At 47.4% G+C, this 16,522-nt stretch overlaps 1 long non-coding RNA gene across 1 annotated transcript in view; it reads right to left on the bottom strand.

Annotated features, from left to right (window-relative positions):
- LOC146593499 (uncharacterized) overlaps nt 1-16,522 on the bottom strand; it is a 96,181-nt gene that overhangs the window by 78,551 nt on the left and 1,108 nt on the right. The window lies entirely within an intron of this gene.

Raw genomic sequence — 16,522 nt, 5'->3', positions numbered from 1 at the left:
AAGGAATGTTTGGGGAGCCATCGCTCCCCTCTGTATCTGAGGGAAAAGGACCCTCCGAGGCCTTCACACCAAGATCAGTACCTCGGCCAGTGTGCAGACGTCTGATGTGGTAGGGGAAACATATGATAAATACACAGACTTGTTCCAAAAAGCAACCTATCCTTCCACACAGTGCCAGAAGACCTCAGGAAAACACAGAAAGGCAGAATTTCACTGAAGATTCAGAAAACTATGTTAATCCACCTATATAGGAGAAACCCAGCACAGTTCCCTTCATGCTAAAGCCGCCTGAAGATTGATGTGCAAGGTGAACATGATTAAAAAATAGTAATTCAGAGCCTTAACCAGATTGGGACCTCCTGGATTTGAAAAAAAAGTGATGTTACACCTCCTCTCCTCAGCCTCCATTCGCACACAAGGAGAATGAAGCCCCCAAAGTTACCCTGCAAGATTTTCAGGCCCATTAGAGAAACTCAGAAAACTCCGAGAGCTGCTAACCTTCGGGTGCTTCCATGCCCTGAGACACCTGCCTCCCAGGGGCAGGCGGCCAACTCAGCGCACGGCCTTTGGAACCAAACAGCACTCTCTGGACCCAATTCTGTGCAGTTTTGTCCTTTATAGCATCATTTACCTCAAGGCYAAGCAGTGGCAAAACTGGGATCAGAAGAGCAGGAGACTGCAGGAGGCGGTCGTTAAACCCGACTCTTGGGCTAGAGGCGCCTTCGCTGGCAGTGCCGTGACTCAGCAGCGAACCCGGGCAGGCCGCACAYGGCTGCGCTGGGGAACGGAGACAGAAGCAAGAGGAAGGGAGAAGTGCAGGCAACAGGAGACGTGGGGCTCCTTGGGCTGGAAAGTAAGAGCTGCCCGAAGCACGCATGCTTCTAGGAACTATCTGCCACCGGGAGAGCAGCTGTTAATGAGCGGACCCTGCCTACCGGCGCCCCTCTGATCAGCGGTCAATACACAGCCAGCCTCGGGCTCAAACTCGGCGCCCGCTGGCACATCTTCTGCCCCGTCCGGCCCCTTCTTGGCACGCACAGAAGCTGCAGCAGGTCATCAGCGGAGAGCTGCTCTGCAAACAGCTCTCCCCACTCTGCTCCAGCCCTTCCTCCCAGTGGGCCCAGGCAGACAGTGCTTTTTCTCTCCGCATCAGATATCTCTCTCTGAAATATTCAGATGATTTGGTTTTGTTCTTTTCTCCCCCACATCAAATCCTCCCCCTGCTCATGGAAGCAGTGGATTTCACCCAGGCACAAGAGGCTAATTTACACCCTTCAGGGTTTAAAATAGCAGTGGCGTAAATGAAAAGTCCAATTTCTTCAAATTTGCATTGTAAAACCATCCTTCAACTTCCTTGAAATAAATTTTACTATTTTATTAGTGCAAACAAAATGGTAATAAAACACTAATACAGCGCCTTGTATCCAGGGGAAGAGCTAAAATTAACATAGACCGAGCAGTGTTTGCTATTACATTCAATTACCTTTTTACTTGAGATTTACATTCTCATCCCCTTAATCTCCATAGTGGTGGCTTTGAAATCGTTCCCCACAGTCTTTCCTGCGTTTGGAACAGACGGTAGGAAAGCCGCTCGCTCGCCACCGCCGCTCCTGCTGCCGTGCCCCGGTGCCGGCCTCTTCCCCAGGGGCCCGGGCAAGCTCCCCCGGAGCGTCTCCGGAGAGCCGCGGCAGCAAGCGGGTTCACCTTTCCTCCGCTAGTCTCACGCAGGCCCCCGTTTCTAAACTCCAAACTAATACACCAGCAGTAAAAATACAGCCTGTGTTCCACAGTTGCCTTTCATCCGGCACTTGAAACCATTCCTTAATTCTCAGCTACAAGCAGCACTGCAGACAAGTTTTATTATCTCCATTGTACAGATACAAAAACTAAGGCAAAGACTGAGCACCGGAGTCTGAACAGCGTAGTGGCTCCCAGCGTAAATCTGCAAGAGCATAGTTGGTAGTGGCAGTGTTCTCCTGGGACTCACTAAATACTGAATCTGCTCTCGACTTGCTTAACCAGGACCTGTCCTGGACCCACAGATTCAGCAGCATGCTCAGCAAAGAGCCGCGCCAGGACCAGCTGATGAAACTCAGAGAGCACCTGTGCTGGAAAGAAACCATGCTAAGGACACAAATCCCGGGAAGTGCAATGCAGGGTATCCACTTCCCCAGCACCAGGGGAAAAGCTATAATTAGCAGCATCTCGGGATTTTTTTTTTCCTTAATATACTGGGCAGGTCAGTGCTTTTGGCCATTATCAGAAGAACGGCAAGGCTTCAGTAAGACACCGCGGGAAAGCAGAGCATCAGACAGCAGCAGTCCAGCTCCACACAGCAACATGAATTCTCTGCTCTTCTTTCTTCCTTTTCACGTGCTGAATATTGGACATCTCCCCTCTTACAAGCCAAGTCAAAACGTTTAATCACTCTTTGGAGAGCGTGGCCAGCTTCTGCCTGACACGTAATACTCACAACTTCGTTCACTAATTTTGATACAGCACTTTGCGATGCCCAAACGAGATAACAAGAGCTGAATTAAGCAGTGTATAATTTCTTTTCATCCTGGCCAAGACTCGACAGCCTGCCATCCCAACCCACTCACTCTCCAGCTATTCCGGCATTACAGGAGCACTGCAACACTTAATGCAGTCAACAGCTAAGGCGGAGTAAAGGACATTTTGAGAAGGTATCACCCAGCATCCCAAAGAAACGCATCTCCTGAGAAAAACAGTTGTCTCGAGCGGCTCTGAAGCCCAGCCTGGCTGTACTGACTATCCAACATACAGACTGCCAGCGGCCAGCAGAGTCGTGGCCACCTGTCTGGCAGGAGGAGGCCTCGAACCACTCTAACAGCATTTGCAGCTGCGCAGGAGCACTGTGTGGCCCTGGTTGTACCCAGTACAAGCACCAAGCAACTGGCTGTAACCACCCTGCTGCAGTACACCCCCGCCAGAGCTTTCACACCAGGAGGTCTGAAAGAAGGAGCACTGCAGGGGATTCAGCAAGGTCCCCAGCACAACATTCAGGTAACAGCCCACTAATAGCTACTACTGAYGTGGCAGGAGCTCCTACTTCGAATGCTGGTCTTAGGACGTGATGAGCAGTGCTCCAGGTGATCCATCTCTTTGTACAGAGCAAAAGCCTAGATGACTGGCACCCTACACCTCCTCTGTGGCAGGCTGAGGAACACTGGCTCAGGAGATCACTGAAGAAGCCTCATCTCACATGCACAGAAATTTTCAGAGATTTTGTGCCAACAAGAAGATGCTGCTCACAGAGGTTTCTGTGACTGGGAGATGTATTTCCTAGCACACGGTGGTGCTAGGAAACTCAGGAGTTCCCAAGGCAGTATTCCTGACAGCTGCCTTCAAGGTCCTCTTCTTATCCAAAAGTCTTCCAGTTTCCTCATTTTAATCCACGATTCGCACTCCTATCCTGTAAACAGCTGATTTGTCTTTCCTCTTGAAAAGCAGGGGCCCTTCATCCTTCCCCTCTACCTACCAAGATGACCCATTCATGCAAAGCATCAGTCTACCAGATACCCCTACAACAAACGATTAATCCTCCTCATCCAAATCACAAATGTGTGCACCGGAAACCTTTCATCCATCCTCCTTCTAGAAGGCAGCATGCAAGGGCCCCAGTTCAAACAAAATTATCACAAGTTGCCTGAGTAAAACAAAACAAAACAAAAAACCCAGAAGAATAGGAAGAAGAAACCTGAGCAAGAGCATCAAGCTGTAGTTGGTTTCAGCTGGTCTTCTGCCCCTTCTTTTCTGTTCTCTTCCTCCCTCCCCCCAAACAAAAGGAAGTTTGTTGTCAGGCTCAAACATTTCCTGGGCCTTGTCCGAGTTCCACCTTGTTTTCTTTTTCTTTTCTCCCCGCCCTGTATAAATAAAGCAAAAATCAACTGGCACCACCTGTGATGAAAGGACAACTAAATGCAGAATTTTATCTCCCTCCCCTTTTTTTCACTTTTTCTTGGCTAAGAGTTTTAGGTAAAGGACAAAAGGTATTGTTGGGTAAGCATAATTCCAGCATCTGACTCACACCAAGACACTAAAGCACTGGCTGCTGATGGGGTAAAGGAAGCCAAGCTGCTGCTTTGCTAAATGCAGTGAAACGCCAGCAGCACCACTGCAAACCCTGCCAGCCCCAAAGCATGAGGGGCAATAAAAGATTCTTGTAGTGAGAAAAGGTGCACAGAAATCAAATAAAATCTTGGTACAAAGATCTTCACCTAAGAAATTTCAGGAGGAAAGGCCATAACATAGAAACAGCTGGATGTGCTTCTCCCTGAAGACTGTAAAAGACTGTGAAGGTCATAACAAAGACAGTTACAACCCTTCCTCGTGGGAGGGGAAGGCCCAGATGCTTTCTTGAGCTCTCCATCCAGGCCTATGTTTTCTGATTGCACGACACAAGTCAGACCCACACACAGTTAGTCCTATAATTGGGTTCCTTCCCTGCAGACTGGAAGCTCTTAGAGGCAGGGAGCTCGTATCACTCTTACGGCTCTAAGCACAACAGACTGGACCAGGGGCTTCAAGGCAACACCACAACACAGATAATCGTCAACCCCTTTCTGGCTGCAAATTAAACGGTGCCCCACGCGGGTACTTGCTCAGAGCACATTCAAAAGCACGCTGTAGACCCTGCTACTCAATGGTGCATTTGGGGGAGCTGGAGCACCGGCAGTTTGTTTATTTTACAATGCACTTTGGTCGCGCTCAGTCGCACCGTCAGCCTACACCCGCTCACTCCCCGTTCKCCAGGCTGGTAACGGAGAGTATGCAGCGGGGAGCAGGGCCTTGGCCTGGCTCTTTTTGGTTGCAAACGAGACATGTGTCTTTGGTTCCAGACCATCAAYACTTTGGGTCAGGAAATTTCCCCTCCGTGAGCATAATCAGTTCAGCAGAACGAGGCAAGGTGCTCAGGTGGACCTAGAAAGGGCAAACGTCTGTGTTGGTCGAACCTGCCAACGCAGCACATCTCCTTCGGGAATCCACACTTGTGCAGGGTGTCACGCTGCTGCTAAGCTTCCTTAAGGCAGACATAGCCCTGGCCTCTTTCAACAGTTCTGGCATCATTTCATGGCAGACCCTATGACACACGGAGGCGGCTGAGAACAAGGAATCATGCTTTTCCAGGAACAGAGAATCCAGATTTTCTGGTTTATACATTTTGCCATCTGGATTTGTTTTGGTGTTCATAGGGTAGATCACCAGAGATAAGGAAAGAAAAAGTAAGGAAGTATCAGGGCAGTGGCAGCCCCAATGGGCTCAGATGAATTTCTTGCATGTCACAATCTCCTATTTGGGCAGAAATTTGAATGTGTTTTCCAGCAGCAACACAGATAAACTGGCATCTATTCCCCCAGGGGCTGTTTCAGCTCTGCTGCTGCCTAAGGGTTCTGGTAACATAGTAACAGAGAAGCTTGGACATGCTGGCTCTCAAGACTGTCTCCATAAGGACATGGCAACTTCTCTGCCACTTGCTTGGCAAAAACGAAAATGAGGTGAARTTTCTTAATGGTGAAGCCCATTAAAAGAGCCTATACACTAGCAGCTTAGTCCTTGAAGCWGCTGCAAGGCAAGACTGCATGGGGAAACCCTCCACAAACCTCCAAGCACCACAGGAAGGAACGAGCAGGTCATCTCCACATCACAGAGCTGGTCTCAGCCTGAGCCTGTTGGAGCCTGTCCTCCAGGGAAAAACAGTCAGCATCGCTGCTCGGTGGTCTGCGACCGGCCCTAGCAAGCTGTCCTTATGGTCACAGGTAGGACCAGAGCCCTCTCCCCAGCTGTGCAGTCTAGCCCAAGGCTCGAAACTGGCTTCCAACACTGTTGGATGTCCAGGTATAGAAGGGCAGCTGAGGACCAGAGCAGATAAGGGCCTGGAGCCTAACGATTACAGCCGGTAAGAGCAGCCCAAGGAGCATGGCAGAGGGCTGCAAAGCCGCGTACATTTGTCCTCCCTTGCTCCCCCTAAGCCAGGCTGCTGAATTTACACAGCAAGGACAACTTGGTAAAGACAGTGCGGCGGCTGTCAGCTGGGAGCCTCTGCACACTAAGCTCCCGGTTAAATGTTTTCATCAAAACCAGAGCGAGAAAGTGCAGAGCAAACACCACCAATTAGAGGCTGGTATGAAGCGTTCCTGCCAGCAGATCTGGTGAGAGGGGCATGAGTCACCTTAACCCTTTGGGAGCCAAAGCAAGCGTAACACCACAGGGGAGAGGAGGAAGGAAGGCGGAGAGGAAAGAGCAAACCTCTCAAACCGCTTGTTTGCATCTACCCATTTTTGGTAGGAAATCAAGATCAGAAGTGACCGCTCACCATGTTCAGAGCCGCGTTATCCCCACAGGTTCTCTCCTCCGCTTAGAGACAGCGCTTGCCCCTGCAGGAGCCTGAGCCAGGCACCCTGCCTGCTCCAGGAAGAGGACGGCAAGCTGGTTCGGACAGCCAGACCGCAGCCCAGGGCAGAGGCTGCCAGGGGCACATTGAGCTCGGGAGTCGTGGTCTGGGGTTGGCTGTTCCTCAAGTCATCCCTACCTTCCAAGGCTGTTCCAGCAAGCAGAAAATATCACATCAGTATTGCTCAAAGCTAAGGTGTCAGTGGTAGCAATATGGCCAYACTCCCATGCCTCAGTCTGAGATAAAAGAAATTGTCTTAGACAAATACTTCCCCATCAAAAACATGATGAAGGATAGGAAGCAATAAGAGAAGAGCTGGGATCAGAAACAGGAAGGGATACTACTTTTCCCTCCTATTGCCTCTGCCTAATGCTGATAATAGTCCAATTTCTGAACGTTTAGGRGGTGATCAAAATAATTGCATACTTGGGCTAAATTCTCACTCAGTGCAAATAATGCACTTCTATTTGCAGCAGGAATCGGTGTCGACAAGCCRAAAGTTCAGCTTTCTAGGAGTATCACACGTTGCAAGACCACAGGTGTTCAGAGAGATCGGTCCCTTCTGCAACAACCATCCCTGAAGTCAGAGTAAGGTTTCTGCTCTTGGTCACTCAAGGAAACACCCAGCGACTCCAAATCAGCACAGGACTGAGCAGACCCTGCAGGAAACAGCCTTGGACTGCGAATGGACCAAATCCTGCCCGCATGGTACATGATCCAGCAACGACAGTTGTTGGAAGCTTTCTGTATGGAAGTCTCCATTGCCCCCGTCAAGCTCCCCGTGTTGAGGTGATGGGAACAGCCTGGCCTGGGAGAAACAGGAATGGGGCAGTGGATCTGCAACTACGCAGATCAAGGGCGCATTCACCTAACACAGGGGAGCTAAATCTAAGCAAGGATAAATTAATGCACGACCCTATACTGGTGAGATCCCTTCTAATTTAGGGCAGGGGAGGGCTATGTGAGATCGGGTCCGGGCTCTGGCCCTCCGTAGCTGCTTGCGTTCAAAGCTGGGCCCCCAGAAGCCGTGAATTTCAAGCATACCATGACTACTGGAGCAGACGGTTTCAGATCCTGCTGAGCCAGCTTGTGGCTGTATTCAAAATTGAGTAAATTTACAGCTGTAAGCTGGGAGTTTATACAACCCGTAACTTGTTAGGGATGGCTGACCAAGCCAGAACGATCGCTCCCCAGCCAACAGGGCTCTTATTGGTTAGACCTTTGAGCGCCTGGTAGATTTTATTATTTTTCTTTCTTTTTTTTCTTTTGCACTAGAAAAGGCAGGGAGAGAGATGAGGCTGAGAGCAGGAATGGAAACATCCTTTTTGTTCCCTTCCTTACCAAAGGCAAATTTCAATCCTCCATGGATTCCTGGCCAGGGACAGTAGCACAGCCAATGACCATCTCTTTGGACAAGGCTGTAGTAGTCTCTCTCACTCTGGGCAGAGTCTACCGACATGAACAGCCCCACAGGACCCCATAAAGTACGGCCAGACTTAGCAAGGGTGCTCCCACTGCTGGCACCTCTTGCACGGAGACTCTCCTCTCCCGCCATGCCCCCACTACTGTCTCCCATGTGCAGCAGTGTCCAGAGCGCAGAAATGCCACCCCAATCCAGCCCGGCTGCAAGCAAACCCAGTCTGAGCTGCCGGAGTTTGGAGCAGGAAATCCAGTGCCTTCCTTCAATTCCCTTTGCAAGGGCAAGCAGCTGGAGCAGTATCGGACGTGAAGCGATGCGAACCCGGACTCACAGACAACGGTGCGAGGAGCCTGCCAAGTAACGGGCAACTGCAGGCAGTGCGTATAACCCACGATGCCGGGAGCCCTCTGATGGGAATAAAACCAGCATCATTTGCTGTGCCTGCAAGTGTGAAAGCTATCGAGCCAGAGGAAGCACCGGGCTTGCCTGCCTAACTGCCTCAGCCTAAAATCCTCTATTTTCATTACAGCACAGTCTCAGCTCTCGTCTGAAAGGCATGTTCAGGGGGAAGCCCAAATCTGCTCAAACTGCACCGAGGCTTGACCGGGGTTAAGGAGCCCTCATGGGACTGCTTGAGAGCAGGACTCAATTTTCCTCGTGAACACAGACAAGGACAGTCGCAGCAGCTTCAAAGGTACATACACGCACGGGCACGAGGTGCTCAAGCATGATGAGAGGGACCGTATACGTACCTCAGCCATTACATAGCCACAGACACTCAATTCCCCGTCCTGGACAGATGCAGTTTATCTAGGACACGCCTGAGGAGCATTAACAGGTCTCCCCTTTACCCTCCACTCTGTCCTGAATACGTAACAGCCCAGAACATCAATAGTTTACATGAGTTAAAGAGCCAGCTGAGGCTTTAGGGACTCACTCAGGCAGGATAAAAGACTCTTTTAGTATCCAACCAYCATGTAAGAAAATTAAGTAAATGGGGACCTTTGGCGAAGTCTTACACAGGAGACTGGAAAAGGGGAAATTTCCTCTCCTCCTGCTCTGTGAGCAGGGGATCACACCGCCTGCTGCCGCTCCTACAGTTTAAAATACTTAAGTCCTCCAAGGTGCAGCTTAATTTTCTTTTTTAAAAAAGAAAAGTGTCAGTCTAATTAGATAAATCCTCCAAGCACGTGGCCCGGAGTTCGTCATGGAAATTAACCTCCTTGAAAGATCACAGTGACTGAAATAAGAAACTGTGTGTTTTGGCATAGTGCAGTGAAATGGGAGATGCAGGCTGCATTTCATATACCTTCTCTTTCATAAACCTGCCGCGTTTCATATCTGCCCTACTGGCCCTTAGCTCGGCACCAAGACTTTATCTCCGAATGCCTGTTTGCTGCTGAGAGGTTACAGTAACCCCTGGGAGAGATTTTGCTGGCTCACCAGCGTGAAAGGACACTGCTCCCTCGGTATACAGCTGGGCCAGCCTGAGGCACCGTGGAGGGAGGGGGCGTCACCGGCAGCCCTACGGGGAGGCTGCTCTGCAGACACAGCCACCGCCGGGAGGCAGCCAGGCCGGGAGCTGTTTTGCCAGCCTGACCGTGCAGCAAGCAGGCAACCCTCGCTCTCACTGGCATGGGGATGGGCCGAGCAGGGCTCGAGCGAGAACCCTGGGAGCCACACGCCTCCATCACACAGCCCAGTTTGCTTTTATGCCGCTTACCCTCACGCCTTGTGATTCAGAAGCCCTACCTAGCCACACTGGGAAAGGCGTAGAGCTGGCAGACATGCCGCTTAGGAATAAAAAGCCCTGGTCCCTTTGCTAGCAGAAGCAAAATCAGGAAGCAATAAACCTACTTCCACTTGAGAGTCAACTGTAATCCATACTGTCAAGTCAAAGTCATGACCAGAACCAGACTCCTTTGTACTTTCAGGAAACATCGACCAGTCAACTCTTCTCCTAGCCCACCGAGCAAACGTGTGTCAGGGTCATGCTCTCAGCCCTTGTTGCCCAAGGATTTACCCAGGCCTCTCCTGAGTGACATTACACAACATGTTTTAGTACACAAGTAAAATTGGGCCCTTTGCAAACTTCTAAGTACTCCTTCCCCCTGGGGTGGGCACAAGGAGCCGCCTGCTAAGCCTACCAGTTCCAGTTTAAACTATCCTTTCAAGTGGTATTCAAAACTAAAAAGTCCCCCCAACACCCCTGGAGTTTATTTACCCCCCTGCTTCCCAAGGCCAGCGAATGCTAGTATCTGCAAAGCTACGCTTCCTCTCAGCAGCCATCTCCCACCACCAGGGCCTACCTTGCTTGCTGACTTTGCATGCAGAAGGATCAGGACCAGCCTCAGAGACCAACTCTGAGGTGACTTGTCGTATCGTCATACTGAAATGACAGGTCTTCTGGCTCAGGATTTGGAAGCAACTCATTTTATTTCGAAACAGCATCATGGGTGGCAGAACAAAAACAGGATCACTTCTGGAGTGAAAACTACCCCAAAACATCCACACAGGCAACGAACCAGAGGCCCAGAACAATTAACAGTTCTGCAAACGCAGACCCTTTTACTACAGCATTTACACACAGAGCCTCAGCAGGTGGATGGCTCTAGAGCTCGTCCTGGGAATGCAAGCTCTTGCACCTCTGGGTCCTATTCTAGACCAGCTCAATCACACGTGAAAGGTATTAGCCGATACCTCATCAACGGCCTGGGCAGAAGGAGCGCAAGGGGCTGCAGGTGGATCCCTCACTACAAGGGTCCATCGCGCCTCGCTACAACTCATTAGCAGTCTCAGCAAAGAGTTCAGAAGACAGATGATCTACCACAACTGCTTTCAGATTCCCTGCTGCTCCTTCCAGCTCAGGGTGGAGGCATGCTGGAAGGACACTATCAGAGAAACCAGTACAAACTCAGCCCTAATAYGGTTTCTTAGTAGTTCTCTGCCAAGTACATGCAAGCCCCACAGTTCTGCTTCTAATAACTTAATACCTAATAATATTAACAACATAACACTTAACCTTGAAGCCAAGCACCTGGACCCAGAAAATCAGCATTTAGCAAGACCTCTATCTCACTGTATTTTGCTTCTTCACCATGCCAGCTGACCAAAACTCAGCATCCACAACTCCCTCCGACCTGCTCCAAGCTACACGGAGTCACTTAAAAGGTTGAGCTCCTGCTTCAGCCAGGAGCTATGAGCTGAACCAGAGAGACAGCATAGACTACGGGAGGAACAAAAATGCATGGGCCATTCTACCCAGCTCTTTAGGTCTGCCTGTAAGTGGACTTGAGATAAGAGACCAGAAAGAACGAGGAGCGGGCATCACTCAGGGCTCAGCATCCTCCATTACACATCAGCAGCACAAGAAGGGCTCTGCCAACCCTGAAATGTTTTCCCAATAGCAACAAGCACCCCCCTATAAAAGGAGTATGGTGAGTTCTGCCAGGAGAGAGAAGGACTAGCAGTACAAGCAGGTTCCTGACTCCTTATCATCAGAGCAAGCAGCCTAGCCCCTGAATTCACTTCATCAGCGACTTCTTCTTTCTTACGTCCATACAGGCTCAAATCCTCCAACACGATCACAAACACGCTGCCCAGCCAAGGAGATAATATAATATCTGAATCCAGAATGGATTCACGGGCATCTCCACGTTTTGCTGCCAGCCTGAAGTTTGAATAAAGGAGCCCACCAGAAAGAGTGAATGAACGTCTCTTTCGCAGCTGGCTTAAAGAACCATTCCTATACTTTAAGCCACCTAGTGTCCGAAGCTGTGCGCTCGGGATGCATCCTCCCCTCGCAAGGAAAGGTATGGGGAGGAGATCCTTTAGGAAATTCAGAGAAATGGGAGGACTTGTGACATCCTGAAACGGAGCAAAGAAAAGGGTGCACAGGTCCAGAAGCAAGCTAGGCATCACCCCGAGCTGAGGAAAGGGGAACCAACCTGGAGGCCTGGCAAAGCACCCAGTTCAGTAACGCGTCCCGGGGCCAGCTCTCCGCCTCRGGAGCGCAGACCCTTCAGCGCGGGCTGAAGAAAATACGACAGCAGACTTGTTTCTGCAACCAAAGTCTGGCACAGAATATTGCCATTAGAGGCCAATATTTCAGCCTCAAGGTCCAGCTGTGTTCCCTACCGTCTCTGGGATGCAAACTTGGAGACAACTTTCCCCGGCATAGGCCTGCAGAACAAAACCGAAGTGCCCAGGAGCCACAAGTCCTACTAACCCACGGCCGTCTTCCTTAAAACCACTTTCATGCACGTCTCCTCTCCTGCCCCTGCACCAGCCCCCTCCTCCTCGCTCTCTTTCTCTGTGTCCTCGAGACTCCTCTCACCTTGAGGAGTGTTAGGATTACCCAGCATTTACACTCAATGCTCCTCTTTATTCCTTAAGACTTATTAAGAATGATAATGAGCTCCAAAGCAGTGACACGTCTCTCTCTCCCCCTCTGTCGCTCTCTCTCTCTCTCTCTCTCTCTACGTGCCTTTTCCGTCAAAGGCACACAGGACAAATCCGACCAAAAAAAAAAAAAACTGACAATATGGATCAAGGACACACGAGGATTTATACTCTACAAATCCAGCCTTTTTTGTTTTTATTATTTCTACTCAAATTCCACCCCCTCCTCTTTTCACTTACATTCTCCCCCCTCTACCCCAACCCTCTTGGACTTTGAACGAGAAAGAAGACGACGACGAAGACGAGGAGAAGAAAGCTGCTTGCCTGGAAAACCTCGTTAATGTGGAGCTCTTAAACGGTTGATTAATTTTAGCAAAATTTACGATGCGCTCATGCTTTTCTTTGAAGCTGCTGTCTTATACACCGAAAGCAAGTTAACTTTAAGATCTCGCTCGCAAGCCCGCTCACCCCTAATTCCTGGATGCCCTATTTAGACACACAAATATATAGAGGAGAAATACTGTGGCACAGCGTGGAAGCAGTCGCCCTGCCGGGTGCTCAAAGTGGTTTGATTCAAATCCCTTTAGCACAGCCTAATAGTCACAAGCTGAAAACTCCCAACTTCTAGCTATTTAACTTTCCATAAAGAACAAAAAAAAATCACTCKTCAGTCCTTCAAAAAAGGAGGAGAAGAGAAGAAGCATTAACACCAATTCTGAGAAAAGTCTCTCCAAGTTAGATCTGTTCACGCCACAGAAACACCAGGCTCGCAGCTGCATTCGAAACATCAGGGTTCTCCCAAAGCCACCTTTAAACCAGCTATGTTTTGCACAAGGGGAAAACAGAGCCTAAGGAAACATAATATAGAGATTTATACGTACACTGGACTGTATTTCAATATTTCAGTCATCTCCCCAGCTTCCTCCTCCCCAGTATTTGCTTTTATTCTTTGTCTCCCTCTGCTAGACTCTCTTTTTCTGATATAGACATCAGGAGGTTAAGGGCTCAATTATCAAGTCTGTTGAATCCTCAGCTTCGCATTACTTCGGGGTTTCTCTGGTGCTCTTTGGAAACTACACTGCAAAATCTCTTTCCTTCTTGGCTTTTCCCCCCCTCTAACTTGTAATGCCTATTTCCTGTACACCCCAACGYGTGAACCCCCACATCTGTTTCGCATAGATGGAGAGAAACCGTGTATTGGTTTTAGAGACAGAAACATTAACAAAAATAACCCTAAGAGTGCCTAGTCAGACTGAACCTGAAGCATTTGCGTTCTTGAAACCTAAAGGAACATCCACATGGAATTTACAGAATATGATTCGAGTGGTTCTAATTAGCCCCAGTCTGTGGAAAAATTGGAAGGAAGCGGTTCTTTGATTAATGTTACAAACCAGAAAGGAAACAGATTTAAAAAGTTAAAGTAGCAGCATTGTGGAACACCGAATCATTACCAGAATACATTTATGATACCTGCTTCAATCAAATGGGTTGAGGTTTTGTATTTTAGGTTTTTTTCCCATTCTGTTTTAAGAAAAAGAGAATACAAGATGCAAGTGAAAGCTTTTGTTTATGGAAGTGCRCAGCGCTTTTATCTCACGAGGAATTTATATAGCTGGACTGTGTATAAATCCTTCTGAAAATGAAATTAGCAAAAACAAAACAGGGGTGAAGGTGCCGGTGGGCGGGGGAAGAAAATCACCGCCTCAGTAAATCACAGGGGGTAACCAGTCCCTGGCTTGGGCAGATAGCAAATTCTGGTTTAATAGGAAGAAACAGAGTTGGAAAGGGAAAGGACAAGATTCATACCTGCAGCAAACTCTTGGCAAAAAAGGGGGTCTATTTGTAATAGGCTTTTGAAAGTCACTGTGCAAGTTTGCTTGGGCTTGAAAAGAAAAAGGAAATAAGTTTTTTTTTCCAGTTAGCTTGATTGTTTTGGGTGGAGCTCAAGCATGTGTGTATATATGCTGTATATAAAATTGAATTACTAATTCTTTCCTGGAAACTGTTTGAATTACAATCTGTAAGATACAAAAACACACCTTTATTTTAACACTGATTTTAATACAGATAGAATGATGGCTGCGGGGGGGAGGGGGAAGAATACTGGGGGAAATGTGTTTCCCAGCACACAGCAAAACCCTTAAGCAAAAATAATAATACCTCGCCACACATATACACACGCAGAGACACACACGCACACACTTTGCCCAGCTGCACAACCACCAACCGAACTGCAGCTTTCAGTGGCTTTTCCCTGTACCAGGCTTCACTCTGAAACTGCAAGAATGACAACGTCATGTGTGTGGAAAGCTGACACTTGGAGCTTTTAAAAAGAAATGAGGAAAAATAAGCTGTTGACTTCTTGGTTAAAGTATTTTCTTGTTCTAACTCATGTTCTTATGTCACTGGGCTAAAAAAAAAGAGAGAGAGGGGGAGAGAGAGATATGACTTTCCTTGAATGATCTGTTTAACCTAAGCCAGAGGAAAAAAAAAGAAGTCATTAATTACTTATGTGAGCTATTGCTTCTGAAAGACAATAAACCTGCCTGGTCGCCATGGATATGACATATTTGCTCTGAAAACAACACAATAATTAGCAAAGGGGAAAGATACAAGGAGAATATGCAAACTCCTGAGTTTAAAGCCATAGTGTTTCTTTTTTTCCCCCCTCCTCTTTTTACTTGTCAGAGTCAATTCTGTTTGCAATTCAAACCAAACAAATAAACAAAAGATTTTTTAAAAAATATTTTAAAATGAACCCCTGCACTAGGGATCACACACACAAAAAAAGAGAGAGAAAAATTAACAAGAAGAAAAAAACATAGAATCTAGTATGGATTGATTATAGCCCACACTTTTTTTTTAATATACACATACACGCACACGTATATATGTATATACATGTGTATATTTGTGCATATATATTTATATGTATATACAGAGAGACACACATACATCTATGAGTTATACCAGCCACAAGCACTATTATCCTCCAGGTTTATTCTTTTATTTTTAAGACTAGTGTAGAAGCGCGCCGAGAGGAAAGAGGTCTCTGTTCTAGGGAGTCGGAACATTTTGAAGATATACTAAGAGAAAGTACAAGGATTTTTACTGCGTTAAAAATGCATTGTGTTGGTAGCAGTTTCTTTGCAAACCTTTAACTTTTCTCCGGAAAAAGAGCAAAACAACATATTTGTTTTGTAGTGTGATCAGCCTGATCAACATATGAGCTTACTATAAGTTCTCAAATTTTAAGCCTAAAAAAAATTCTCTTTTCTCACCTCAATTACTTTTTTTAAAAGTAGTATCACACCAAACCGAAGGTAGCAATACAATTGATAAGTTAAGAAATAATGAAAATTGAGTCATATGCAGATACTCTTCTTTAAAATAATTGACAAATGTTGCAGTGAACATGTTTTTTAGATTTTTCTCTCTCATTAAGATGAGACAAAGACTATTAAAACCTTCTCTAATGCGATAGCTTTCTGGATTCTGACCTTCCACATTTAGAAACCAAGTAATAAAAGCACCCTAACAAGCACTTTATCTTTAGAGATATTTGACTTTGAACCTATTTTAGCCTTAAAAAGACTTGAGAGGCATAAAAATAACAATATAGTTGCTACAAGTTTCTGTTGTTGTTGTTGTTTTTACTGCTAAAAAAAAATCTTTAGAACAAAATAAGCAGATTAAGGAAACATCCCCCTAATTTAACAGGCTTTTTTCTATTTTTTTTAAACAATAGTTTTTAGCTGGACTCTTTGATCTTGAAAGGGTTCTGCTATCTTGTGTGATGAGGGGGGAAAAAATGATCTGTTTTAAATGATGATGCAAAAAAAAAGGATCAAAGCCCTGACTTTCTGTTAGCCATAATAAGCTCTGTCTCACACAAAGCCTCAACTTCAGACTTTAAGATATAAAATATACAGGAGCCCAATAAAAGCACTGAAAAGGTACAAAGTCTGAAAACAAAAGGGGACACTGCTCCTTTAAACGTTTTAGTGCATATGGAGTTTGATTTCTGAAAGAGATCAGTTTAACATCTCCATAGAAACCAGCAACAGATTATCATCAACAGAATAAATAACTAGTCTAATAAATTAAACAGGAGGCATAAGATCTGGAAACTTGATTACTTAAGTTCAGCAATATTCCCCCATAAACTCTCCCAAGCCGCCTTCAGGGTGGCTAACGAGGCGGCAGCGCCAGGCGAGCGCAGGGGCGCCGCGCAGCCAGGGGCGCACGCGGAGCGCGGCGCCCGGGCCGGCCGCGCAGCGCAGCGC

Source organism: Rhea americana, unplaced genomic scaffold (assembly GCF_003343005.1).
Source record: "Rhea americana isolate MKP2758 unplaced genomic scaffold, rheAme1 scaffold_293, whole genome shotgun sequence".
NCBI classification, from domain to species: Eukaryota; Metazoa; Chordata; class Aves; order Rheiformes; family Rheidae; genus Rhea; species Rhea americana.
The sequence above is the reverse complement of the archived record's forward strand: the minus strand, read 5'-3'. Positions and strand labels throughout refer to the sequence as shown.